This window comes from Triticum aestivum, chromosome 2D (genome assembly GCF_018294505.1).
Source record: "Triticum aestivum cultivar Chinese Spring chromosome 2D, IWGSC CS RefSeq v2.1, whole genome shotgun sequence".
Lineage (NCBI taxonomy): Eukaryota > Viridiplantae > Streptophyta > Magnoliopsida > Poales > Poaceae > Triticum > Triticum aestivum.
Window position 1 is genome coordinate 241,818,005 of NC_057799.1, and position 27,121 is coordinate 241,845,125.

General features: G+C 44.0%; 1 long non-coding RNA gene across 2 annotated transcripts; it reads left to right on the plus strand.

The window, feature by feature from the left end:
* Positions 1-13,451: 13,451 nt before the first annotated feature.
* LOC123052666 (uncharacterized) lies at positions 13,452-16,281 on the plus strand. Of its 2 annotated transcripts, none has more exons than XR_006424899.1 (2): positions 13,452-15,754; positions 16,016-16,281. It is a non-coding gene; the product is annotated as an uncharacterized lncRNA (long non-coding RNA). The 2 variants fall into 2 exon arrangements; XR_006424900.1 differs by having other exon boundaries at positions 13,452-15,368.
* The last annotated feature ends 10,840 nt before the right edge of the window (positions 16,282-27,121 follow it).

Sequence of the window (27,121 nt, forward strand, 5' to 3'; positions counted from 1 at the left end):
ATGTTGGAGCTATTATTATGACCCTAGGTGTCATAGAGGATCACCTAGTAATCTAGCCATGTTTCGTATTCCTAGTGTGATGATTCTGGCCACCATTCTCGAAAGCATCCCGTGATGCCATTTAGTTAGTAGGCCTTCTATTTCTGGGTTCTTAGGCCCAAGGTTCACTCTACTTACCTCGTGTTGATAGTGTTGCTCGTACCTTTAGGATATTGGTAACCTTTGCGATAGTCCTCGAGGTCCGTGGTATTTCCTTCTTCCAAATACCATGAACTGCTTATGGCAGAAGTTCTTGAACCACAAGATCACAACAAGAGTGCACTCGATGAGTTCCCCATTCTATATTGTGACTCTGCCAGTTCTACCTTTCTACATGGGTTATCCGGAAGAAACTTGTTGAACTTTGTTCGACATACTAACCTATGCATCCACAACTCAGAAAGATATATGTCCCTTTGAGTTGTCCCTCTTTAGTTGTTTTTCGACCAACGTCTATCAATTGATAGTCAGGAGTAGTTGTGCATTCGTGTTCATCATTGCCTTTTACTCTTGAGGTCCGTCAAATCGTTCTATTCCGGAATGGCTAGGAGAAACAAACTCCAGTACCTCATCCATATCTAGGATTTGGTCAAAGCAGTTGTATTCCGCAGATCAAAATGCCAGTCCAGCTTTTGTTCTGTTCTACCTGGAGTATTACCGTCTTATGCCAAGAATGTCATGGGAATTGCACACCATCTTATGAATTCTTGATACAGTGATACCTCTTGCCATCATTGTTCATTCCTCGGTCCCCGTGTTATTGTAACCGGAACACCGACATGTGAATCACGATGTGTGAATTCAATACTCCTAGCAACTCCGTTGCTTGGTAGTTAATGGACAATAACCTCATCCTCAGCGTGTTGATTATTGAATCGTCACCCTAAGGTTGATCGTGCTACCTAGTTCATATTTCTGGTGCACTCCTCGATCAATGAGTTAGGATTGTGTCAACCCCTTGTTTATTTGATCACATCGTCTTGCCTCGAAAGCAATATTGTTCTCGAGCTTAATAACATATCGGTGGTTCCTGATTTTTCGAATATCTTCTCGGAAGTATCACCAGGTTGTTCCCTGACCGTTATGGTTGAGCTCGTGATCAAGTTGGTTTCCTCTGAACCATCCCTTCTCCAAGAATCTGTGTTGGATACCCTGAACTAGTTAGTTAAGCTAAACAACAACTTGGAGAGTTGGAAGGTAAAAGCTTTGCCTAACTTAGTTCATTTCAAAGGGGTATCTTTTGTATGTGTGTATTGAAGAAGACATCTTTCATCGATTGACCTTCGTGATCAATTGATGGATCTATTGTCTTGTCCAAACTTTGATTTGAGTGTGGGCTATCGTCAAATCAAATCAGTACCAACGATGTTCGTAATGTTGTCTTACTCGTGGTTGTTTCCTCGAGCATACACCATTATATCCTTTGGTCTGACCAAGGCTACCACCGTGTTCACTTAATTGTGGAATTCCATCTATATGGAAGCCTGGATGGATTGTTGTTGAGCCCATTGACAACATTTTCATCCTGTCCATGATTCATATTGAACATCAAAGTTAGTGTTGGAAACTTTTGAAAGCATTTTCTTCATGCTAGCTCATGAAGTATATGTTATGGTGAAAGAAGTGACTTCCCCTGAGTTCATGTGCATCTGATGCAAGTTGCCGCCATGGATTCGAGAAAGTTATTTTTCTTCCTCCGGAATCATCCCAAGCCAGTCATGCATATGTGCGAAGTATTATGTGGTTTGGAGACTTGCAACCTTCATTCTATGTGTATCCCTAGCACACCAAGCCACTGATTGATTTGTTCAAGGATAAGAAGTTCAAGTGTTATTCCTGAAGGGCCCGGACAGATATGCACAAGACTTCGTTATTTCAATGATGGTTCCCAATCAGAACTCGGTAGTGTTTCGTTGCAAGACTACTATGTGGTCATGCTTGTCTTGGACAACATGTTCACATGTATGTAGCAGAACCAGCTCATGTTTTGGAGCTTGCTATCGTAGTTCATCTCCCGAGAGTCTCGCAATGTTATCTCGTCGATTTGTGTTGCAACTCTTCTTTTCAGACTGTGAGTCTGAAGTATCCTATTTCTAACCAGATCTGAATCTCAGGCAGATATGATGGTTGGAACATTTTCCCAAGAACTATAAGAATGGTCTCTGTAACCCGGTAACGTGGATGTTGTAGCCAACACACCCAGCCGGAAGACCTATTATTGTAGTATCTTGATTGAGTAAGTTGGCCACCTCCCCATAAGGATTTCGTAGGAATTACTCCAGTAGTTATTCCTTATGGACTCTTGTGCTCCCGAAGTCCGACCTTTTACTTGATGTTCTAGATACCGAACCATATCTATGAATGGGTTACGCTAGCACATCAAGGAGAACATTAGAAACGGAGTGCTAAATGTCTCTCGGTCGATTATCCAGATTCCGTTCCCCTGGCCTCGCTAAGGTGAATCCTGAGAAAGTGTTGTCTTCCTTTGCATATGCATTGTCCATCACTATTCATCATGGTAGTATGATGTGTTATCAGGATCCTCGACACGGATGTTGGTAAGACCTTGATGAGTATGGAAATGCTCAAGTTCTTGAGAGCACGCTCAGGCACTAGGTTATATCCTCGGTACGAATTGAAGTGTGCCTTCCGTTTGCCGAGTTGTTCTATAATCATAGTTCCTTTCCGATATGAGTACGCCATTTCTTCAAACTCCTTCAAATGATCGTTTTTGAATTTCCTTAGGCTGGTATAGAGACTTTCAATGATTTCTGTATCAAAAGTAATTCTTTTGCCACTTAAGGGAATAATTTTACGAGTCACCTCCCCCAAGGTGTTCCGTTATGGAATCATGGCAATTATCTCCTCGCTACTATGAAACCATGCACCATCTTCCTAAGCATGGAATTGTTGCCTACCAAATTGAACCCAGCCATATGCTCCTTTCCATCACCCCTGATGTGTGCTTTGTGTCTTAGCTTAAGAGATGTTCTTACATCTCACTCCATGAGTTGATCTTGAGTGCTCGATCTTCGAGGATATCGTTTCCTCTAGAGTTTCTTTCTGTCGTCAACGCGTTGAATGAAGATCTCGAAAGCAAAGACGTCAAGATCAATATGAAGCAATGAATTAACATCTCCGAGAAGGACAGTTGGATCATGAAGATTGTGTAGTTTTGGGTCCCCTCTGTCTTCTTACCTCACGTCTGAATCTCGGGACGAGATTCTTGTTTAGTGGGGGTGAGTTGTCACAGCCCTAGACTCATGTTTGTAAATAGTGGCATTGCATCCATGCATCATGTCTATTTTTATCTGGAACTTGAATTGGGGATGTTCAAACCCTAGCACTAACTGAATCCAAATAGGTTCAAATAAAATCATTTTCAATGAACCCAAAATGCCCTTTGAAAATGTTCATGATTTCTGATAAAGGTGAAAACCTCTGCCAAAAGTGATGAACATATTTCTAGGTGATTTCTGGATTTTTTGAATTAAATCTTAGTGTATTTGAATTTGAGCATTTACTTGCTATACCTATTTTAAATGCTCAAATAATTCTGAAACTAAATGCGGGCCACTGAAATAATTCAGAAAGTGTCCGCAAGTTATTACAGGATTTTACAAAATGCTTTAGTATTTTATTAAAGCCAAAAGAGATTGCAGAAAAATAGAAAACAGAAACAAAACAACAGAGAGAGAGAGAGAGAGAGAGAGAGATAGTACTTGGGCCACTTACCTGTGCGGCCGATGAGCCGGCCCAGCGCACCTGGCCGTTGCCAGTCGTCTCCCACCTCTGCCAGTAGGCAGAGGCAGAGAAAATGCACGGGCGCGCGCGAGCGCCACGCCACCAGGCTGCCTGCCTGCGTTCGAGGACAGCGCGACACCGCGAATCCCCTCCTCGGTGTCGTCCCAATCCCTCTAGCTCGCTCACTTTTCCCCCTGCTATCTCCCTCGCTGTTCCCGACCTCAGCGAACGCGCCCGCCGCCGCCGACGAGAACCACCGCGGCCATCACCTCTCCCTTGTTCCCTCGAGTAGTCCAGAAGCTCCTTCTCGTCGCCCTAGTCCTCTCCGCCGAGCCACGCGGTACCGGACGCCTCCGAACGCTGTCACCGCGGTCGTCTTCTACCTCGGGCAACTGAGATCGCCGGTGCCCGTTCGTCGTCCACAGTGCCTCCCCGAGCCCGCCGAGTCCTCCATTGGAATCCCAGTGAGCTCCTCCGTCTTTCCCCTCTCCCCCGTGCTCTAATTTGCGCGCTAGCCACCGCCCCGCGAGTCCCGAGCGCCGCCGTCCACCATGGCTGATGAGGTCCTCGCTCCCGAGCACCTCCGCTCGGTCCAGTGGCACCAGCGTGCTCCTGGAGCTCCCAGGAGTCCGCCCCGCTGCTTAGTTCGCTCGTCAGCCAAGCGTAGCGCCTCTCCCACGCTAAGCCAAACTCCGGCCGCCGCATCACTTGAGGTCGTGCTCAACCCTGGCCACCCCCGCCTCCGTTGTTTGCTCCATCGGATGCGCGTCACTCCCTGGAGCACGTAGGTGCAAGCTGCTCTTCAAATCGGGCCCTGTAGCGAAAGTCCGACGCCCTCCGTCGCAGATTTGGTCACCGGCGTTTACACGCCGGTGGTGATGACGTGGCACCGTCATTAGGGATTAATCGCATTTAATTTAAACACACCAGCCGCTGACATCGGGGCCCCACCCGCTAAATAACCTCGGGTTATTTTTTGATTAGATTTAGTTAAACCAGGCGGGACCCACACGTCAGAGTTGACCGTGCTGACGTGGCCGTTGACCAGTCCCACCTGTCTGTGACTCGAGCCAGCACCGTGAGACTGACCAGTGGGACCCACTGATCAGGTTTGACCTGGACCGCCCCAGTTGACCTGCCGACGCAATGCTGACGCAGTAACTCATTTTCTGGATTTATTCTTATTCAGGAAATTCCAGGAAATAGTGCTAACTTCTAAAAATCATAGAAATTAATCTGTAACTCCAAATGCAAAGTGTTATATATGAAAAATGATCAGAAAAATCCAATCTATCGATCTGCACTGGTTTCATGCATGTTTAAACAAGTTAACTTGCTGTTTAGTGCAAACATGATAAAGCACTATTTAAGATCACAAGTGAGTTTGAACTTTGAATCTTTGGTTCAAAATAGCTCAAACCCATCTGGTTGTGGTTGCATTAGCCCAACACACTCATTTTACCATGTCATGATCATGCATCATATGGTTGCATTGCATTGATTGTGTTTCTTCTCTGTTGCCGGTATTTGTTCCCCCTCAGTAAGACGTGGTTTCGACGATGAGTTCGATGAGACCGATGAAGAGTTTTACTATCTTCAAAAGTGCCAGCCAAGCAAAACCCCCTTGTTCATTCCGATACAATCCCACCCTCTCACTCCTGCTCTCTTTTACTGCATTAGAAGAACAACGATTCAACTGTTACATGTTGCGGTAGTTGAACCCCTTTTCCTCTGCATGACCTGTCATTGCCACAGTAAATAGATGAAACCCACTAGCATGAGTAGGAGTTGTTTGAGCCCTGATGTGCCTACTCATTCATGCTTGTTTGTCATGCCTGCTACTGCTTAGAGTTGAGTCAGGTCTGATTCATCGGGGATGAATCAAAATGCGGCGAACATGTCCTACTGTGTGTGAGCTAAGTGTGTGAACACGACTTGGTAAAGGTATCGATGAGAGGCCATGTAGGAGTACATGGTGGGTTGTTTCATTGGAACCGTCCTTAAGCACTGAGATCTGTACGTGTGATTTAAGATTCAGCTACTACCATGCATTGGGCCCTGAAATATGACCCCGCTCGACTTATTGACCGCCCTTGTCCTCTGTCCAAGAGTTGCAAGTAGTTTCTGGTGTTTGTAGTATACTGGAGGCCGTGCACAGCGCTGACCCTCAGGGTGGGCTGTGATGTGGTAGGTACGTGGCCGGGTATGCCAGGCGCCCGTTTGGTGACTCGGGAACCCTGTACACATCGTTTGGGGCCGTTGAGGACACCCCGGCCGGATTTCCTTGCGGATGGAACCCGAATAGGCGATAAACCTGGACTAGAGACTTGTGTGGTTAGTCAGGTCGTGGTCTACACCCACGTCGGCTTTCGCTTGAAGTCTGCCGAGCACATGTCGTGTGCAGACGCTAAGTGGTGGAAACATGTATGAAGAAGTACACCCCTGCAGGGTTAACATCATCTATTCGAATAGCCGCGTCCGCGGTAAAGGACTACTTGGTTGCCTATACAGTTCATAGACAAGTGAAAGTGGATACTCTAAAATGCGCAAGATAAGCGTGAGTGCTATGGGTGGCGTTCTCGTAGGGAGACGGGAGTGGATCCATAGTGGTATATTGATATGGTGAATATGTGGACTCGTGTGCGCCACCTCAAAAGAGTTACTTGCAGTCGTAGATTAGGATAGCCACCGAGTCAAAGCTGGGTTTCTGCAGTTAAACTCCACCACCCCCTTTGTTGACACCGATGCATATGTAGTTAGTTCTGATGTAAGTCTTGCTGGGTACATTTGTACTCACGTTTGCTTAATTTATGTTTTGCAGAGATACTTCAGTCTCGCTAGTAGTTCCGCATGGACTTCGACGTTTAGCTTGTTACCTCAGCTACGATCTTGTGCCCTCGGCAGGGTCTTGTAGATAGTCAGGCTTCTCAGCCTTTTCCTTTTGTAGTTGTCTGTACTCAAACAAGATAAGCTTCCGCATGTGCTATTGCTTGTATGCCCTGAATGCTGGGTCAGGATACCCATGTTTGTAATATATGGCTCTTCGGAGCCTAATGAATAAATACTTTGAGTCGTAGAGTTTTGTTGTGATGCCATGTTGTATTTGCACATATCGAGCATATTGTGTGTATGACTTTGAAATGCTTGGTATGTGTGGGATCCGACAACCTAGTTGTCTATCCTTGGTAGCCTCTCTTATGGGGAAATGTAGTCTGGTGCTTCCACTGAGCCATGGTAGTCTGCTACAGCCCGGTTTACCGGAGTCCTGCTAGCCCAGTTACTACTGCTCCGGAACACCTAGACTGGCCGGCATGTGATCCACTTCATTCCTGTGTCTGTCCCTTCGGGGAAATGTCACGCGGTGACTTCCGAAGTCCTGCTAGCCTGCTACAGCCCGGGTTCCCGGAGTCCTGTTAGCCCAGTTGCTACAGCCTGGATTCACACGCTGATGACCGACACGTTCGATGCTGGTTCATGTATGCCTATCCCCGTAAGTTAGTGCCACTTTGGGTTCACGACTAGTCATGTCGGCCCAGGTTCTCTGTCATATGGATGCTAGCGACACTATCATATACGTGAGCCAAAAGGCGCAAACGATTCCGGGCCAGGGAAGGTGGCACCCGTGGGAATACCGTGTGTGAGGCCGCAAAGTGATATGATGTGTTACATGCTAGATCGATGTGACTTAGAATCGGGGTCCTGACACCAAGGTTAGAGAATGATTTGGTGCAATGTCCTGTCAGTTTCGAGTTGGTGTTCCCACCATCCTTCTTCAATATCATGACACACGTCCTAGTTCACCTAGGCGAAGAGATTGCCGTTCTGGGTCCTGTATTTCTACACAATATGTTCCCCTTTGAGAGGTTCATGGGAGTCTTAAAGAAATATGTTCATAACCGTGCTAGGCCAGAAGGAAGCATTTCCAAGGGCCATGAAAATGAGGAGGTCATTGAGTTTTGTGTTGACTTTATTCCTGACCTTAAGCCGATTGGTGTTCCTGAATCGCGGCATGAGGGCAGACTGGGTGGAAAAGGCACGCTAGGACCAAAAGTAATAATATGTATGGACGGGCATTCTCTCACTCAAGCACACTAGACAGTTCTACAAAATTCCGCCTTGGTGGCTCCGTATATCGAGGAACACAAGAATATTCTACGCTCCAAACACCCGGAGCAGTCTGACGTCTGGATTACACGTGAATAAACAGGGACTTTTGCCGGTTGGTTGCAAACACGTGCCATGCATGACGACGCTGTTGAAGATGACCTGTACTTGCTGTCCCAGTTACCATCTTCAAATAGAATGACTTTCAAAGGGTACGAGATAAATGGGAATACATTTTACACGATCGCCCAAGATAAAAAAGAGCACCTACCAAAACAGTGGTGTCCGCTTTGATGTAGCAACCAAGAGGGGAAAGGACACATATTATGGTTACATAGAGGAGATATGGGAGCTTGACTATGGATGTGGTTGTGAAGGTCCCTTTGTTTCGGTGCAAATGGGTCAATCTGATAGGAGGCGGGGTAACGGAAGACCCGCAGTACGGAATGACAACAGTGGATCTCAACAATCTTGCATACGCAGAAGAACCATTCGTCCTAGCCAATGATGTGGCGCAGGTTTTGTATGTGAAGGACATGTCTACCAAGCCGAGAAAAAGAAAATATAAGGAAGCGAATACATCATATGATGAGCCAAAGCGCCACATAGTTCTTTCAGGGAAAAGAAACACCGTGGGAGTGGAGGACAAGACATACATGTTAGAAGATTATGAAAAGTTTCATGAAATTGCTCCCTTCACAGTGAATATTGACCCGAGCATCCAGTTAAATGATGAAGATTGTCCATGGTTACGGTTAAATGATGAACATTGTCCATGAATATCGACTCTCGGATGTGACCGTCTTCACTGTCATCACTTTCTTCTCTAGTGAGTTTCTGGACTGATATATCTGGAAAGTCCCACTTCGGACGAACCGAAGGGAATGTTTGTAATAGTTAGGGTGCTTATGTGTTTTGGCATTTGAAACGCGAAGAAATATTATGTACAAACAGATATTATGCAAAAACTGGATGCACTTCATGTGCAAAATGGACAATCTCTTTTGAAGTATCAGGGTTTTGGACGAAAACTCATCTGTTACAAAGGCATTTCATTTTTTCAAACTTATTTCAACTCCAGACTTTTGTGCGTTCAGTATGCACCATTCGAAGCCACGTCATCAATTTTCAACCCTTCCTGACTTCATTTGCTATTTTTCATGCATTTACTGATTTTTTTTGAGTTAAAGGACCCTGAAATTGAAAAGAACTACAAATGAAGTCTGAAAAGGTGGAAAGTTGGCATGGTATCATCATTTCACCCACATAGCATGTGCTAAAAAGTTGGGAGGGTTGCGGAAAAATCTGGATGCACTTCGTGTACGAAATGGACAATCTCTTTCCGAGTATCAGGGTTTCGGACAAAAACTCGTGTGTTACAAAGGCATTTCAGTTTTTAAATAACCTAAGAATTACCAAATTGAATATAATGATAAAACACACTAATATTAAACAACAGAACAAAGAATCATTGAAAAATCTATTTTTAAAGTAAAGTTATTCACAAACTAGTGATTCACACAAATTTCAAATAATTCAAATTTAAACTATTCAAATTTGAAAACTACTGGCACTGACAGAAAGTTTATAATTTTTTTACCTTAAGAAAAAAGATTCACAAAGAAACTCTAAATAAAGCAAAAAACAACTCAAAAACAAAAGAAAATAAATAAAGCAGAAAACAAAAAAAATGAAAAATAAGTAAACAAAAAAAGCCCGCCTACTGGGCCACCACGGCCTGCATACGACTAGAAACCCAACCTCTAGTTGGGCCAGGATGCAGGCCCGCAAGGCCCAGTAGGCCCAACAAGGCAGCGTAGGTGCGGTAGGCCCAGAAGGCCTGCATTAGAGAGGAGCTCGATGGAGAGGCTGCGCCGGGGCTTATAAACAGGTGCTGGCTCCTCTCAGCTAGCAAGGTGGGACTAAACATCCACCGTGCCCCTCGCCTGGCAGCACACCACCTTTAGTCGTGATTGGTGGCTCCAACTGCGACTAAAGGCCTGCTTCCCGCCGCTTGGTCTGGCCAAAATTGACCTTTAGTCCCGGCTGGTGGCTCCAACCGGGACTAAAGGTGCCTCCTATATAAGCAGCACTTACAAAAATTTCCTCAAATCCTCCATTCTTCTCGACAATGCCGAACGCCACCACGCCGCCAGGCTACCGGAGCTCGCCATCGCCGTCCGTCCGCACGCCCCTGCCCCTCGACGTCGTCGTCCATCCGCGCCCCTACCGCACCTCGCCGCCACCGTCCGTCTGCGCCTCTGCCGCACCTCGACGTCGTGGCCGCCGCGCCCCTGCACCTCGCCGTCGCCATCCGTCCGCGCCCTTGCCCCTCGACATCTCCGTCCGTGCGTCCGTGCCCCTGCCGCACCTCGACGCCGCCCTCCGTCCGCTGTATGCACATGAATGTTTGATGTTTTATTTAGATGTTTTAGTTGTTTTAGATGATTATTTAGTATATATGTATCTATAGAATTTTTTTTCACTATACATGTTGGTATATTAGTATATATAGAAAAAAGTTGAGGAAATTTTGACATTTGAAGAATTAATTAGTATATTAGTATATATGTATGTATAGAAATTAATTAGTTTAGATGTTTTAGATGATTAGTTTTTCACTAGTATATATTTATGTATGAATGCATGTTAGATGGATATAATTAGTGTTTAATTAGTATAGATTTTTTTATATAATGTTGTTTTTATGTTTTTTAATGGATGTATAGAAGTATGCTTAATTATTTTTTATTTTTCTAATTTTTAATTTTATATAATGTTGTATATCATAGTATAGAAAAAAATTGCATATAAAAAGTAGCATAGGAAAAAGTTGACCATATATATATTTGTTAGAAGGACTATAAGTGGGAAAAGTTTCGGAATTTTTTGAGAAAGGAATATTATATAGGGTAGTTATAACCTAGGAATGGGACATTATAATTGAAAAGAGGATATTTCGCATATATAGGAATTTTTTTCATAAGAATTTGTTCTCGACATCAACGATGCCCGGCCCGCATCCTCGTCGTTGACTTGTTCGCGACGACGTCCTGCTTCTGAGGCGCCATGTCCGGGACTGGGCTCCGCCGGGCTGGCACTAGGAGGTGCTACCTTCAGGGGCGCGCAGCTTAGTGAGGAACCCGGCCCCGGGTCCCGTCGTTGACCCGGAGCTCCTTTGGTGGCGTTCGCGTGGGCCACTTTCGGTGCAGAGGCAGCCGGCCCCGCCGGAGGTGGTACGTCGCCGTGTCAGGGAGGAGGACGAGCGCGTCTGTGGCTACATGGATGCGTGGACGTCAGGTTCTCCAATACCTGGCAGGTTCTTTAGGATATCACCCAAGCTATGATCCTGTGATCGTTCTTTCGCTTTGGGTGTCCACCGCCCGCGCCTCAGGAACCGCGAGTGAACTAGATTCTTTGATAATATTCGAGATGATGTATTCGAGAATATATTATTCGATGATATTTGAGACGATGTATTTGAGATTATATTCGATGATGCATATTAATTATCTGGATTATTTGAGATGCATATTATCTACTATGATTCAGTTTTTCCTTATTAATTGCATGCATGCATTCTAATTCGAATACAAAATTGTTTTATCTTTCTTTTAGATTAGTTAAATAAAAGCTATGGACAATACCGACAGAGAAGGAGAAGAGACTATGTTCGACATCATACGCTCCCCGAGCCCAGATGGGAATGAAGAAGATGACGGCTCGCAATATCTGAACAATACTGGTGAGGGTATGATATTTGATGAAGATGAATGAATAGATGAAGTCTAGAACAATGATGACGAAGGAAATGTTGTTCTTCAAATAACAAAGACTGGCGAGGTATATTTATATAAGCAGGCATCTGGTGATCATCACATGTTTTAATTGATTTGTATATATATTAACAAATCGATCTTTCTTCTTTTAGCCCCCTGGGTCGAGCAAATCTTCTACAAGCAGCAGGACAGTTCGAGGCCCGACCAAAAAGTTGAAGGATGGCGTAAAGTACAACATCGATGCCATCAAACCTAATGGTGAACCGCGCGAACCTAAGAAGAATGCGAACAAGTTCATTCGTCAATGCGGAGTTATTATCAGGGACCAAATCCCGATCTCCGTTCAAGAATGGAAAAAGTCAGCAAAGGAAGATCCAGATGTTACTTTTGTCGACCAAAGAGCAAAAGATCTGCTTTGGGAATCTCTCATGTCACATTTCACCCTACCAGATCATTTGATAGATGCAGATCTGGAGAAAGTCAAGAACTGTGCTCTTAAGAAGATGGCGATATCATTCAACAACCACAAGAAAAATATATGGGCCGCGTATGTCGATGCAGGAAAGAAGACTCCAGAGTTCAAGGGAACACTGGAGAAGGCAAGAGATCACTGGGACGCTTTCGTGAACTTCAAGGAATCGGAAGTAGGTCAAGAACGGTCGAGAAAAAACAAGATTAATGCCACGAAAAAGCAGTGGCACCATAATCTGGGGCAAGGTGGCTGCGAGGTGGCCCGGCCTAAGTGGGATCTCACTAAGCAAGAGATGATGCTGCAGGGGTCACTCTAGTTACATTGAGCTGGCCCCACAAGTGCAGGACTTGGTTCTATGCGCATGGGGGGAAGTTGGACCCATTGACATGCGAGGTTTTGGAGTGGGCAAGTCTTAAAGGAGCCACCGATAGTTTAGTTGTTGCAATAGAAGATGCTCGAATGGGTGTGTTCACACCCAACAGAGAGAACGACGAGCTTACGCGCACCCTAAAGAATCCTGAACACCCGGGAAGAACACAAGGCAAAGGCGTTGTTTCGTGGTTTGAGGGGTTTGCGGACTAGAATGCCGACTACAGAAGCCGTGCGAGAAAGAAGCAGCAAGAGGAGGAGCAGAGGAAGCTGGAGGAGGAGCAGAGGAAGCAGGAAGCAGACCGCCTTCGCATCGTAGAATCAAAGCACGCGGAGTTGGAACTCGCTTTCAAGCGACAACAGCAGTGGATCGACTCACTTAGCTATGAAAGGGGGTCTCAACAGCGGCAACAGCTAGCGGATCCATCATTGGATAGCACCGTCACATCCATGCCGAGAAGCAGCGTGGGTTCTGCCCTGGGTGATGATGCATTGCTGGGTAGATACCACGTGGATGATATCATAGCTACGACAACTTGTGAGCTACACATAAAAGTGAAGAACATATCCATGAAGGTGGCGGATGGCTATGCTTATACAAATCCCCCTAAAGCAACCTTCCATTGCAATCCGATTCCAGCTGGCTATGCTCATGTCGGGGTTGATGAGGTGGTGATAGGATATTCAGGGCTAGATCTTGACATTCCTAGAGGTGACGAGGAGCACACACTGGGAGAGGCCATACATCATATCATTCTATGGAGAAAGGATTGCACCGTCTTTCCAAGGCCATCCACACCACGTCAGCTGGCTCCTCCTCCAAGTCCGCCACCGCGTCAACAGACTCCTGCTCCTCCAAGTCCGCCACCGCGTCAGCAGACTCCTGCTCCTCCAAGTCCGCCCACTACAACGAGAACCCCCCTACAGCTACGCATTCACTCCAACAAAACATCGATGCGTTGCTAGGATTAAAGTCCCCGCTTGCCACTTCCCACTTCGCACGACTATTGACCACTTTGTTGAAAAAGGAAAAAGAAACACATCCTAGCGATAAAGTACCCACATCGCCGCCGCCTACCTTCATCCTATCGTGCGAGGCCGGATCCGGTTCCTCCGGTCCCTCCTCCCTCCCCACTCAGGCCGCCTCAACCGTGCTCCGCGATCCCAACGTCGAGGGTTTCCTCATCAGTCCGGCGCCACCCTTCCCTCCCACCCCGAACGGCAACCCCGCGGAATCGGAGGAGCGACACGATGTCGACCGCGGCGATGGTGTAGGTCGGCGACGTGCCGGACCCGAAGGTGCGGAACCACCTGGAGCAGGACACCCTCGAGTGGATCTTCGTCGGTGTCATGGGCGGCGTCGGCAAGACCATCTGCAGCTCCATCGTCTCCATCTGCGTCTGCTAGTCCGTGTTCGTCATCTCCAGCGACCCTGTTCTTCATCCTCAGGGACGCCTTCCAGCAGTGCTTCACCAAGTTCTTCACCCTCGTCAAGGGCTTCTGCAACCTTTACGCCAAGGTGATTATTTTCTCCCCTCTCTGTTTGCTTTCCTCCAGTTCACTCCATCGGCCCTGGGATCTGCGTTAGTACTTAATTTGAGGTATGTGTGGCTGGTTGCCTACTGATGAACCTGTATCTTCACGAACAGAATGGAGATTCTACTTGTGCTTCTAATATGGCGGTGATTTCATCTTATGCTTTCCTTGAAAATTACAGTTGACATAAGTTCTATGACTAGTGGAAAATAAGTATGCTGTTTGGAAATTTCCTTTTTTTTTAATATATTCTGCCGAGGAGACTTTCAGCAGTCAAAGATTGAGGTGGCTGACTTGGAGAAAAAAGTGTACCAATTATCTAGCAATTACCTCTGGTTCGCCACAAAGAGATATTTCATGTTAGTTGAACCCTTATTATTGCATCAGTTTTCGTAACTTTTATGATCCATGTTATATATATACTCCCCTAGTCTAACATTTGTTCTCTTACTGTAGATTAGTCCAATGGAGTACTATTCTGTAGTTTTTGATACAGCTCCTACAATCATACATTATTATGGTTACTAAAGTTGCAGTAATGCAGGAGAAGGGTCTAGAGAAAATGACAGACTTAAAGAATAGATTCAGTCATCTGTTGAATCAGGTATTCCTTAATATTGAGAAATTTCAACCTATTGGGAAACTATGATTGTTGTTTGTCCACACATGTATGCCCATGGTTGTGTGCGGAGGATAAATTTTATTTAGGGTTGGGCGAACACTAAAGCTGTCCGCTGCTCTTGCCGATGTTCGCTTGCCTGCCGTCGCCGACCATTGTCCGTTTAGCTGCCGTTGCTGCCACAATGGACTAGTCAGCTAGCCGGTAGGGTCCATCACTCTCACTCGCATGGTGTCGCTACGTGCGCATGATGCCTCATAGCTTGGTCGCTTCAGCTTAGGGATTAGCAGTCTGTGGCGGTTACCAAACAATGACTAGGCCAGCATCAGGACCATGCCCATATCTCACCAACGGTCAAGTGCTTACATATTACTCCCTCCGTCCCATAATGTAAGACGTTTTTTAACACTAGTCTAGTGTCAAAAGGCATCTTAAATTATGGGACGGAGGGAGTATATATCAAATCACTCCACATTGGTTGTAGTACATTGTATAACTTAAAAATAATTAGCATGAGTGCGTTTGGTTCATCAGAGTATGAACTAATTCTGTGGAATATGGAGGTAAATCAATTCTAAATCCAATCAATTGTAACCTCTACTTGTGAGTACTGCAGGGCACATCTTGTTTCCATCCGAAGACTACATAATGACAAATGGATACACTCTTATAAAAGCAAGTTGGCAACCTTTTTTCCTATAAAGATGTAATAAATTTGGCTGTAGCTTTTGAACTTATTGATGTTATTTGTGTTTCTCTGCCATCTTACCAAGAAATGAGACATGCTATATTGTAAGTGAACATTCTGTTATTTGGTGACAAACTAACAAAATGCACGCACATGTTTTCCATTCAATTTCACCACTACTTTTTTTGTATATGTTTTTAATTCTACTAGTAAATGTACAGTTTGTGCATCTGTCATGTTTTCTTGTCTATTTGGTTGAGCAAATAGTGCATCTAAAATTGGAAAAGGGTCTGTAAGCATTCTGTATGGCTGGATATTGAAGTTTCAATTGTTTTCTCCTGTAGGGTTTCTTATGTTTGCAATTCAACAAACAACGTAGCTTTAAATTTTAGTACGGTAAAGAGGTGTGATAATCAAGCTATCTTCTTAGTTCTTTGTTAGTATTATTTGCGCAATACTACACAATGCACATTGTATCAGGTCATTCATTTCATATACAAGGTGGAAAAGTGTTGATGGTTTAGAACATGCCACTAAATATATGTAATAGGAATAATTATCGCATGACCTTCAACCTTTATATGTTGCTTCTTTAAATTTTATGTTTCTATCAACCTGGTTTTTCTCTACCATAAGTTACTGATCTTGTTTCTTTGTTGTTGTAGATTGCCAAGAAAAATAGATGATGCATGGCACATGCTGATTGCGAGGTCAAGAATTGGGCTTCTACTAGATAGTTTAGCATTATGTTTTAGAACATCACTTTCATGGTCACATTATGTTCTACAATGGCTGAAACATTGATTGCATGGTCAATAATTGGGCTACTACTAGATAGTTTCACAAGCTGTAATCTTTGGATTATGTTCTTTGTAATGCCAAATGCAACAGAGTTAATTTTATATATGAGATCTTTATGTTTATTATATCATGACTTCTGTGCACTGTTTGAATTGACCTAATAATTTTGGATGTAAATATATGAAATGCCATTAATTGTCCATGCTATGTAGTTGTTGCAATGATCCATTTGGGAATCCTCATATGTAGGGTAACCAACAATGCATATGAAGCGTTGTTATGGTCTTACTATATACGTTGCTGGTGTTGCAACGCATCTCCACATTGCTTACCAACGCATGTGTATACGTTGTTGTAGACTCTTGCAACGCCACCAAAGGCAATAGATATTCATCCGTTGGTGTAGACCTCAGCAACGTTTATACGGGCATACAACAACGCATCATTGCGTTGCTAAAGGGGGGTTATTGTTGTAGTGGCCACCACGTCAGCCCACTCCTCCTCCAAGTCCGGCACCGCGTCAGCCGACTCCTCCTCCAAGTCAGGCACCACGTCAGCCGTCTCCGCCGCCTCAGTGTGCTTCGCCGCCTCAGCAACAGTGGAAGAGAGGCGCCGCAGCTATGACGGCTAGCGGTACAACATGAGGCAAGAAATACAAATTTGGTCCAAGCCTCAAGCCTCTTCCGAAGTTGCCTTACCACTTGACTGAAGAGGAAAACGAAGCTGAAGTGGCTGCCCAATTGGCGGCACATTTTGAACCGACCCCCCCCCCCTCCACCAAAGGAGAAAGTACCTGAGAAAGTGCAACAACACTTTATTGATAATGATCAGCCGACTGTGAAGCATAGGGACTCAGGCTATGAGCGCCAAATCAAGAAGTCCTATCATGCACAAAACTCGAAGGCGTCGAGCTCGAGCTTGAGCCAAGCAGCTGTTAAAAAAAGCGGGAAAACTATTACCCAGCTGGGAGAACAGGCGGTGCAATCGACCCCCCCGCTCATTGTACAAACACATGTGAGTACCAGCGCTGATTAGCTGGTAATAACCGATGATCATAGAAGGCAGGCTAAAGAGGCCGGTGTCACTGTAGAACAACTCCTAGGCATCAAGGACTTCCAAATGTTTAAAGAGGAGGAACTACAATGGAAATATGTCCGCGGCCAACCTATGGTCAAGCCTGGGCAGACCCCGCTTCTATCAACGAGAATGTATGAATTGCATCAATGGTACATGAGAGAAGTAAAGACTACCGATCGAGAGTCCCTCATGGTGAAAGTCAAGGCAGAGCATTACTTCCATGAAAAAGATATGTGGGTTGAGTTTCAAGAAATGTTTCAGTTATTCAATCAAGACGCACTCAACAAATCTATCGTCAGTTGCTATCGTCTATAAGTGATTTCTTTCTATAATTTAAGTCTGTAGCTAGTTGTAGTGCTCGTTCATTACCTGTAATTATCCTCACTATATTCTTTTATGTGGTATTATGCAGAATGAAGATGTATGAAATGAAAAGAGATGGACGCTATGGCATTGGGTTCATTGACCCAAATACCATTAATCAAGAGACATGGTCACATGATTATGATCGACCATACACAGAGAAAAGCTTGCTAGAGTTCTAGAAGCACCTAAATACCCAACCAGAAATACTACTTCCTTACAACTTCGGGTGAGTCACACTATCTTGTACTACAAATTCTGTTTTTGCTTACTAGATGTTAATAAGTGTAGTTGATGAGTTATGCACATGTCCGCTTAATTGTACAAACGTGTGCGCATGCAGTTTTCACTGGATCCTGCTAATCATTGCAGTTGATGAGGGAAAAATTCAAGTACTGGACTCACTACTTGAAGACATTGATGACTACGCAATCGTGAGGGAGATGGTCGACAGGTAATTTCAATCATTATCGCACAATGTCGGCCTCTTTAGTTCATTTGCTAATATCAACTAATTAATAACTCCTTTATTCATTTTCTTAGCCGACGGGCAGGGCTTGGGAAAAGTTCATCAAGCAGGTTGAAGGCCCATGGAAACAAAAGCTGAAATGGGTGCGATGCAAGGTAACTAATTAAGTAGTACTAGCTAGCTACCATCTCTTTAATTCTAGTTTCAATACCATTATCATGCTTGATTGATTATTATCTGATTGAATTATATTCTCGTAAAGACCATGAGGCAGACGCCGGGGACTAATTTATGTGCATACTACATTTGCGAGAACATTCGCATTATGACGTCCAAAAGGACCAAAGATGATAGACAAGTTTGGATACGTTTGCCAGAACACTATTCACAATTTTTCTATCATTATCTAATATATACACACACAACTAATACATTCATGTTGATCTCCTTTCTTTAAAGATGTCGCAGATGCGGGATATGCTCGTACCAAAGGATCGCGTACGAGCAATTCAAGAGGAAATAGCGGGATTTTTGCTCGACCAGGTCATAGATCCCAAAGGAGAATACCATTACAAGTTGTAATGCCTCCATGTAATGATCTGCAAATTGTAGGAGAAATTGTATTTACCAAATTATATATATATATATATATATTTGAATGGTCGTGCGAGAAATTCGATGATATATATATATATATGATCGGTTCTACAAGAAATTCTATTTATATATATGCATAACATGTACAATATGTAGTAGCGTAAAATATGTTTGAAATGAAAAAGAATTAAATGGAAAACACAAAATTAAAAGGAAAAATAAACCATAAAACAATAAACCCCTAAACCTTTTAGTCCCGGTTGGTGTAACCAACCGGGACTAAAGGCCCCCAGCCCCCCGGCGTGGGCTCGTGCCACGTGGTGGGCCTTTGGTCCCAGTTCGTGATGAACCGGCACTAAAGGGGGGGGGAGAGCTTTAGTCCCCACCCTTTAGTGCCGGTTGTAGAACCGACACCAATGGTCCTTACGAACCGGGACAATAGCCCGATTCTGCACTAGTGTGAGACCAAGATCCGTGTCGGTGTGACCGAATCGTCAGGGTTTCTGGCAGTGGCTATGTCAAATGAACTCGATGGCTCCAGGTAGAACAAATTGGCCGAGCCGAGTTGGAGTTTAGGGTTTTGAAATATTTGGATGGAGAAAGTGGCTGAGGGTTTTGGAGCAATATCACTAAGCACTTTGAGCAAGTAGACCATTAAGCAACACCTTATCCCCTTTTAATATTATTGGCTTTCCTATGGACTCAATGTGATCTTGGATCACTAAAATAGAAATGAAGAGTCTTGAGCTTTTGCCAAACTTTGTCCTTAGCATTTTGAGGGGTCCACATCTCTATGTCATGCCAAGCCAATCATTAAATATCCTGAAATATTTATCTTGAACGGATATTAGCTCAATGAGCTATATGTTGTTATGAATTACCAAAACCACCCGGAGATTAGTTGAACTTCCAGTCTCCCCTTTTTTGGTAATTGATGACAATATATAGATCAAAGCTTCGACAAATGATTAAATGAATGAAATACATCATCGCTTTGAGAAGTATGTGATAAGCAAGAGCTCCCGCTAAATTTGTGCATTATTAAAAATTTGTGTTTGAATGAAAATGCACAATCGATTAGGATCATGGGTCACTCTTCCATGTTACATACATTTTGGTGGAGCACACAAAATGATAAGAGTGAAATAACATGCTAACATCTCCAATGACATAAGTGAATGATCATACACAAATAACTGTAGGGATAAGCATTAAGCACACATTAAGCAGAGTATGATCAACCACATAGGGACAAACGTAGTATCTCACAAGCATCAAACGATCAAGTATCACGAATCAAACAAACATAGTAGCAAAAACTCAATAAAACCGAATAGCAAAAAAAGCGAGACTCTCTCTCTCTCTTGAAGCCTATGATCTATACAATTTCTCCCCTTTGGCAACAAGTACCAACAAGCTTGAAAAGGTATAGAGCTATGCGTCTCTCTAGGCATGATCCTCCGAAGCTCCTGAAGGGGTCTTCTGGCTTCTGGCTCCTGTGTGCGTAGATGGCGTTGAGAAAACTACGTCTGCAAATGCCTCTAAAGATGTCTGCTAGATTGGTGGTGTAGACACTGGAGGTAGCACTATAGCAGTAGTGGCAGGTGCAGAGTGAGTGGTCCTTGTGTCTGCAACTGGCACAACTGAAGATCTGGGTGCCCTTAGCACACTCTGGAACCTCTTAGTAGTAGGGTGCTCATTTCTATCCTCAGCATCATCTCTAAGCTTCTCCACAATAGACTGAATCTCTGTGACCTTGACATCAAGATTGTACATCTTGTCCTCCACAATCCGCTCTAAGATCTCCTGGTTCTTGTCTAAGTTGGCAAGACTTCGCTCAATCCTCAGTGTTGCTTCCAGTAGATATGTCATCTGATCCTGCTTGGTCTTGAGATTTGCAATGGGTGCATCTAGAGCTGTAGCTTCTGTTGTTGCTGCTGCCTAAGCCTTCTCTTGAGCCTCAACTGATGTGGGGTGTGAGGCATCCATCACCACCACATTATCCATGAACTCTGGCTGAAGAGGAGGTGCTCACGATCTAGTAGATATGTGTCTATACCAACCTTGGAGTTGACAAGCTTCTGAATGTGTGGAGCATATCCACAAGACCTCTTCTGGTTAGCGGCCGTCCTCTTGACCGTCTCAACAATTAAACTCATAACCTTGAACTTGTGAGATGGGGAGTCAAACAAGTGAAGCAAATTGATGGATGGCCACAGATCATCCTCTCATCTCTAGATTTGGGCAACCGAGTGTGCCTCAAAATGGTGTTTGTGGTGGCCAAACCAGCTACCAGATGCTTGACTGACCCAAGCTTGTGAGTTTCCAAATCATCATCAGGAATGGGCTTATACATATTAGCCATGGAATTGTGGTCCATCCTGGGTTTGCCATAAACATCAACATCATCTTCCTCTTCCCTAGGAGCATTAAGAAGTGCAGCCCACTTAGAGATTGATGACTGGTACTTGGAACCCTCTATCATCCATGCAATTCTCCGATCTGGATAGAAGTGTGTTGTGGAGTAGAATTGCATGATCATCTCATCATTCCACTTGGTGAGCTTCTGACCAACAAATGCATCCACTCCTACAAGTCTAAAGCTCTCATGACATGGGGGAAATAATCTTCATTAGCGTCAATATATTTCCAGTCCACCCATGTCATGTGACTGACAATGGGCTTCTTATCAAGCAAAACTGTCTCATAGAAATCTTGTTGATCTCTGGTGTGGAAATGGTAGTCACAAGTAGTCCTCCTCCTAACTGAATAGGGATCCACTTTCCTCCAGTCTCTAAGTCCCTTATCCTTCCTGAGCATCATGTTTTCTGCAACAGGGTGTGCATTGTCATGATCAGAGATCTTAGGCTTGAGCTTCCTGAGCACTAGTGGCTCATCATCATCCTGAACTTCTAGCACTGGGGCCATGTTCTTCTTAGCAGCTGGAATGTTTCTTGTTGACCTCTTGGGTGCAGAAACCTTGGGCTTGGACTTGGGTTTGGAGGGAGCAACTGTCTTCATGGCATCAGACATGAGTTTTTGTGCCTTAGCAGGAGGAGCTTCTGCTTCTGGTTCTTCCTCCTCATCCATTATCATGGATGGTCTGTCAATCACTCTAGCAGTAGTCTTCCTTATCCTCTTCTTCTTCTTCTTCTTCTTCTTCTTCTTCTTCTTGCTGGCATCACCTTTAGCACCACTTGGCTTCTCAAGTATAAAAGTCATTGTCTCTTGTGGAGCTGAGGATTTTCGTGGTTTCGACATTTGGACTCTCCTGACAGCAGTCCTTTCCTTGGCACCTAGCTTAGTGCTAGTTGCAGAGCCATACTCCTTCCTCAGTACCGCCTTCTTCTTGGAAGTGGCCTCATTAGCCACAAAGTCCTCATCCTCACCGTCCGAGGTTCTCTTCTTTCTTGTTCTAGTGGCAGCCTTTGGCAAATTGCTTGGAGTGCTCCTGCTGCCCTCATCATAGCTCTCATTGGGACTAGAGCCCTCACTGAGCTCAACATTGTGTTCAGGCTGGTTTTGTTTGTCACTGGCACTTGACATCTTGCAAAGCTGACCCTGTGAATAGAGGGTATGGGCAGAGTAGACGAGTTATCAGAAAAAGTAGATAATTTTTCAAAAAATCGAGTCCAAACTTTAGTTTTAGTTATCTACAGAAAGCATTTCGGAGTGACACCGAAGCACTCACAGAGCCTAAACAGACCATTTCGGTTGGACCGAGTTGTGGTTCGGTGGCTCCGAGATGCTAGGGTTTCACTAAAACTTTACTTTTGGTCTCACGGATCAGTACATTTCAGTGGAACTGAGTTGTACTTGTGCAATGGCCAGGGCCAATCGATGGGACCGAAAATCTCAATTCGATCGATGGAAACCTAACCCTATTTTTTTGCTTGAATCTATTCTAATGGATTAATTTGGTGGATAGATCAATCTTAAATGTGGCAAGATACCAGGCAAATTCCTTGTGCATTGAATCAGATAAAGAAAGCACGAGGAGATCGAATCTCACCCTAACTCGGTGACGATACTCTACGGCGGCAACGGTGGAGTAGATTCCATTGACGGCGGCGGATTACTGCGGCGAAGACGCACAAGAGATGACGGCGATGATCCGGAGACCAAGGGGGCGGCAGCAATGGGGTGTAGGCTTGAAACATTTGAAGAAGTTTTCAACCGTATGGGCCACTAGATATATATACCCATGTGCTGTCGGTGTCACCGAGTGGGACAAATCGGTGGCACCAAGATGTGCAACTGCGTGCGGTTACAGCAACTTGTTGTGACCGAGTTGGTCTAATCAGTAACACCGAGATGAAAATCTAGATCAATCTAACTGCTTTCGGTGTGACCGATTTTGAGTGTTTTGGTCTAACCGAAAAGCAATAGAACGTTTTGGAAGGAATCCCTTGTCGGATCGGTGGCTCCGAGTGCTCCTCACCCTGAGGGTCCGAAAAAAAGCTTGTTCAATTTTTGTGATATAGCATGAATAGAGTTTGAGACAAGAAGAACATAGACAGCTAGAGAAAATTCTTAGGCATTCTTGTACATCCACTTGGCCAATAAAAACCAAGACAATCAAAACAACAAATGGATGTCCCCGAATGAAGAAAATATGCAACCAACATGCTCACACAATAAGATAGCAAATGAAATATGTGTCAAAGCATGCCCAATCAATTCTAGCATTTATCAAGCAATTGGCGATGACTAGGTCATCTATATATATGAGTATATTGACTTAGGAGTCAAAGGAGAACATTTGATCATAGGTCATACTCATCGTTTAAGCACAAGTGGGGTTACCAGTTTCACATAAAACATTAATGTCTTCACACCATTAAAGTTGCTTTAGCTCAAATTTGAGAGCAAAGCTCCCTCTAGATGTGATATCCCCCTAAGAGGGATGAACTAACCTTGGGTTTTGTCGATGATGACTTCATGTAGATAGTGAAGACGTGGATGATCAATGTTGATGTAGATCATTCGGAGCAATCCTTTGGAGTGTTGCACTTTCAATACCTACATGGGTTAGTCCCACAAGGACCATACAAGGATATTCATAGACATAGAGTGAATTGCACATATAATGATGTCCATGAAAGCATTAGGTTACCTTGTCCCTTGTCTTACCAACAAGAGGATTTGTGACTCCATGAACTAGTGCAAGATGCGAAAGTTGATTGCAAAAGTCCTTGCCAATATGAATGTGAGTGAAGTATGTTGGCAGAGTCACCCTCAAGAACACTCTAGTTGTTCTTCTTTGGGACCCACATCAACTTGATGGGAATCCTTGGAGTTGTAGTTGTACTTGATGTAGTCTTGGGAACCCACTTGACCATGGACTTAGGAGCTTGTTCAAATGAGTCAATCTCTTCTTGTAGCTTGTCCTTGCCTTTTAGCTTGTGGTCTTGTGGTGGAAGATCATCTTGGGCTTGTGTTCCCTCAAAAGAAGTGGGGTCATACTTCTCTTATTGAGGAATGAACTTTGTCTTAGGGTATTGATCTTCTTCCCATTCAACTCCATTGGCATTGAACTTTCGTTCAAAACCAACACCTTGATTCTTCCGATGTCTTCCTTGCTTGCGTACAATTTCCTCAAATTTCTTACTCCTGGCAAGGCTCTTGTGAACACCTTTATCTGTAATTCCCTTCAATAAGCTATTTTCTTTATCAAGTGTAACTTGGCTAAGAGAATCATTAATGGAATCAAGAGAACTACTAGACGCAACAATATTGGATTTAGCATGGTTATTGTTACTACTAGAAGAAGAATCTTTCTTTCTCTTGTTTCTAGACTTTACTTGTGGCATATAAGTAGACAAGAGGAGACGTTTGGCAATGTAAGAAGAACTCTTCTTTCAAAGATCATCATTGATAGCTTTTAGGACTTGCTCTTGCTCTAAATTTAGCTTCTCAAAGCATAGCTTCTCATTAGTCCTTAGGAGCTCTCTATGATCCTCTTGAGTAGTTTCATGAGCTAACTTAAGAGTGTTTAATTCTTTAGTTAGACGCTCAATATCCTTCTTATCATTGTTATTAGTTTCATCTTGATTTGCATGATTACAAGCAAGTTCATTACAGTTTTCATCACTGGTTTTGTCAACAAGTAAATCATCATCACCTAGCAAATCATCTTCATCACTATCAAAATCAAGATACTCGGGGTGTGATACCTTGGGGACTTTAACCATGAAGCATCTTCCAATTCCTTCATTTGGTGAATCAAATATGTCGTGGGAGTTGTATGACACTAGTGCAAGACCGGCAACACCTTCATCTTGAGTATAGTCGGAGTTGGACTGATAACTTCTCTCGGAGTAGCTGCCAGAGTCGGAGTCGGAGCTGGATACCCATTCACCAACGTGAGCTTGATGTCTTCGTCTTGTGTAGCTCTTTGATGACTTGTCCTTCCTTTCCGAATCCTTACTTCTTTGAGAGGGTCTTCGTTCATAACGATCATCTCTACTTCTTGTCTCTCTTGGAGGTGATTCATCTCTACTACTTCTCCTTTTTGGTGAGTCTTCTCTTTTCTTATAGGGAGCCGTACACTCATTGGAGTAGTGTCCGGGTCTTCCACAATTGTAGAAATTAAGATCACGACTAGAATATCTTTTCTCATTGTAGGACCTTGATTTGGAGCTTCTCTCTTTGCTTCTACTCTTGTAGAACTTATTGAAGTTCTTCACCATTAAGCTCAGTTCTTCATTGGAGACTTGCTTTTCACTTGATGTTGTAGGAGCATAACTTGAAGCTTTGTAAGCACCACTAGACTTGTTCTGAAGCTCTTCCTTATCCTTGAGTGACATCTCATGAGCAACAATTCTACCAATGACTTCCGTGGGCTTGAGATCTTTGTAATTGGGCATCATTTGGATCAATGTGCACACGGTATCATATTTTCCATCCAAGGCTCTAAGGATCTTCTTGTTGATGAATTTTTCGGTCATTTCTTCAGTTCCTAAGCCGACAATCTCATTTGTGATGATAGCAAGCCTAGAGTACATTTCGGTGACTCCTTCACCATCCTTCATCTTGAACTTGTCAAGTTGACTTTGAAGGACATCCAATAGATTCCTTGACGGACTCGGTACCTTCGTGCATATCAACCAAAGTATCCCAAATTTCCTTTGCATTTTCAAGGCGGCTAATTTTGTTGAATTCTTCGGGGCACAATCCATTGAAGAGAATATCACAAGCTTGAGCATTGTATTGCAACATCTTCAATTCCTCCGTGGTCGCTTCACGATCCGGTTCTTTACCATCCTCGAAGATATCAACTTGCAAGGCAACACGCACAACAGCCAAGACGGTGGGGTTATGACCAAGAAAATATGCATTTTCATCTTATGCTTCCAACTAGCAAAGTTTGTACCATCAAAATAAGGACCTCTACAGTGATAGTTACCCTCGCTAGACGCCATACTCTCCTAGGTTGTGAAACCGAGGCTATGATCCCAAAGCTATGAAAATCAAGGCTAACGGAGACCAAAGCTCTGATAGCACTTGTAGGATCGAAAGTATGTCTAGAGGGGGGGTGATTAGACTACTTGACCAAATAAAATCTTTCCTTTTCCCAGTTTTAGTTGTGGGAAGATTTTAGCAATTAACACAAGTCAAGTAATCAACCTACACATGCAATTCTAAGAGTATAGGAGCAGAATGTAAAACATTACATATGAAGGTAAAGGGAAGGGTTTGGAGAAGGCAAATACAATGGTGACACGGAGATTTTTGGCGTGGTTCCGATAGGTGGTGCTATCGTACGTCCACATTAACGGATACTTCAACCCACGAAGGGTAACGGTTGCGCGAGACCACGGAAGGCTCCACCCACGAAGGGTCCACGAAGAAGCAACATTGTCTATACCACCATGGTCATCGTCCACAAAGGACTTGCCTCACTCGGGTAGATCTTCACGAAGTAGGCGATCTCCTTGCCCTTACAAACTTCTTGGTTCAACTCCACATCACAACGGAGGCTCCCAAGAGACACCTAACCAATCTAGGAGACACCACTCTCCAAAAGGTAATGTACAGTGTGTTGATGATGAACTCCTTGCTCTTATGCTTCAAATGATAGTCTCCCTAACACTCAACTCTCTCTCATAGATTTGGCTATGGTGGAAGAGGGATTTGAGTGGAAAGCAACTTGGGAAAGGCTAGAAATCAAGGTTCAAATGGTAGGAATGGAATCTCTAGATCTCAACACATAAGTAGGTGGTTCTCTCTCAGAAAATGAATGGTGGAAGTGTAGGCACATTCTGATGGCTCTCACAAATGGAGAAGGGGGTGGAGGGTGTTGGTGCAATATCTGCCTACCTTGTGTTTTGGAGATTGTTGACAGAAACAAGTATGGACCGATTTGTTTGCTAGTGCATACAGAGAGAAAAAGTCCATACACAATCGAAGAGAATGCTATCTCCGGTGCTAAGTTCGAGGAAATTCACTGAAGTATATCTGC